Genomic DNA, 2,672 nt, shown 5'->3' on the forward strand with positions numbered 1-2,672 from the left:
GCACAGTTGAGGAGGCTCAAAGTCCCAGTTCAGCGTGCCAGCCTGGTGGGGCTCTGGTTAGGCCCTCTTGGCTCTTGGCTCACTAATGGCCACCTTTTCTACCCTCTTAAAAGGGCCCATCACGAGGGCCCCATTCTCATGACCTTATCTAACCTAATTACCACCCCGAAGGGCCTCACTTAGAAATACCATCACATTGGGGGGCAGGGCTTCAATATATAAACAGGGCGGGCACAATTCAGTCTACAGCACCTACTGAAACAGAATCTGCATGGACTGGAGATTTATTTGTACTAGAAATCCTGAAATGTGGTTGCTTTAAGTAACATACTTTGGAAAAGAAATGACAGTCAATGGCCAATTTGTACATGTCGCTTTGTGTCTCCTCTGAGGAAGATATTCCATATCCAGCTGGCTTCCTGGGTCAATTTCTTTGTTGTTATTGGTTGACATAAACTAGTTTAATATCATTATCACACTAGCTGCCAGGTATAGAGGACTTTGTATATGCCAAGCCCTTTGATGAGTGCTTCACACATTTAACTTTATTTACTTCTCATAACAACCATGTGAGGTATTAGTCCATTTGACAGATGAAGAGGTTGAGGCTGGAAAGGTAAATAATGTGCCCAAGGACTCACTGGAAAATGTTACAGCCAGGACTGGAACTCATCTTCTAAGCCACTGGTCCTCATAGTGTGGCTCCCAGACCAGTACAATCAGTATTACCTTAGAACTTGCTGCACGGCAAAGGAAACAACTCACAAAACTAATAGGCAACCAACGGAATGGGAAAAGATAGTTGCAAATNACTTGCAATAAATGCACATTTTTAAAAATGTACATGTTTTAAAACATTTTTTAAACACTTATTTGAGAGAGAGAGAGAGAGAAAGAGCATGCGAGTAACGATGAGCAGAGGAGGGGTAGAGAGAGGTAGACAGGATCCAAAAGCAGGCTCCATGCTTTGAGCGCAGAGCCCAACACAGGGCTCAAACTCATGAACCGTGCGATCATGACCCGAAGAGAAGTCAAGAGTCAACTGCTTAATCGACTGAGCCACCCAGGGGCCCCTAAATGCACATTTCTTTTTTTAAAAAATAGGCTCATGCCCAACATGAGGCTTGAACTTGCAACCCTGAGATCAAGAGTCGGATGCTCTGTTGACTGAGCCAGCCAGGTGCTTCTAAATTCACATTTTGGGGGCTGTGAGCCTGACGCTGACTGAATCAGAAATTCAAGAGGTGGGACTCAGCAATCTGTGTTTTATGGAGTCCTCTAGATGGTTCTGATGTACTCTCAACTTTGAGAACCATTGTCTGAAGCCACACTCCCTTAGTGTATGCAAAACAACGTGGAGGCAGAGAAACCTCCCATCAGATGAGAAAGACTGAATCAAACATATGAGGTCACTGGGAATCGGCCCCTGTTGTGAATGCTCCAAGCAGCCCACCCGGCTTAGATAACTGGGCTGTCACCCTGTCCCCTCCGGGGCACGGACCTGGCTTTCTCCCTTTGCTCCTCTTCTCTGGCTCTCTAAGCTTGATTGTTCCTTGTTTCCAGGACATTATCACCCTGCTGTTTCTCGCTGACCACCCAAATCCCCTCCTCCAGCAAAGCCTCCCCTGGGTGCCAAGCTCCTGTGCAAATGGACGCTGCACATCCATCCCCACGTGGACCTGTCCCCACACCCACTGAAACATGGTTACAACTGAGCTCTTCATAACTTCCCCAGCCTTGTAGCTTCCTCCTGCCTCAGCTTTCTCTACACCTGTCATTAGGCCCTCAGTAACAGTATGACAAATGTAATTGAAATTAGATTTTTCTGCTCAAATAATGTTCATTTAAATCTGGTCTCACCTCCACAGAAAAACTTGAAGAGGGTGGATTTTTCGTTCCCAAACTCAAACTGTAGGAAAGGCCCTGTCTGAAAGGAAGACTCCAGAAGGAGGTAAAGGAACCTGTGTAATTTAACCTCTGGCTCCTCTGCTTTTCTTCAGGCATCAGGCAGTGACAAACATATCCACCAGGGGGCAGCATCTGCTGCTTTCTAGCCCTGAGGCTGGGCCCTGGGACCGGGACTGGGTTTGGGGAGGGCTGCATCTGAAAGCGCCGCCTGTAGGGGAGAAGGGTGCCTAGGGGGCCCTTACTCACACAATTTTTTTTTTCACATTCATTCTAAGAGGCAGGATGTGTTTTCTCCCTTTTGTTCTTGAGAAAACTAAGCTGGGATTTGAAAAGTGGGTCTTTGTGGAGCGTCTGGCTGGCTCAGTGGGTAGAGCACGCCACTCTTGATCTCAGGGTTGTGAGTTCTAGGCCCACGTTGGGAGTAGAGTTGAAAAAAAAAAACAATGAAAAGTGGGCCTTTGTGATTCCCACGCTGCCAGCTGCTCCTTGGGCCTCCCTCTTCTTCACTCCTACAGACTCCTCCCTTCACTTGTGCACTGGGACTGGTTAAGTGCTGTGGGGACCAGGATGTCCTCAGTCAGTTCCTCAGTGAGTTCCTTTATCCCTTATCATCTGCTGTTCCGGAATATAGATTATCGGTGGGGGAGGGGATCTGGTGTCACCATAGTCCCTCCGTTCCATGCTGCTGAGAAAACCAAGATCCTGTTGGTGGTGGTGGTGGTGGTGGTGTGTGTGTGTGGGGGGGGGGAAGGGATTTTTCTAAG

The sequence above is a fragment of the Crocuta crocuta genome, unplaced genomic scaffold (genome assembly GCF_008692635.1).
Source record: "Crocuta crocuta isolate KB4526 unplaced genomic scaffold, BGI_CrCroc_1.0 scaffold289, whole genome shotgun sequence".
Classification (NCBI taxonomy): Eukaryota; Metazoa; Chordata; class Mammalia; order Carnivora; family Hyaenidae; genus Crocuta; species Crocuta crocuta.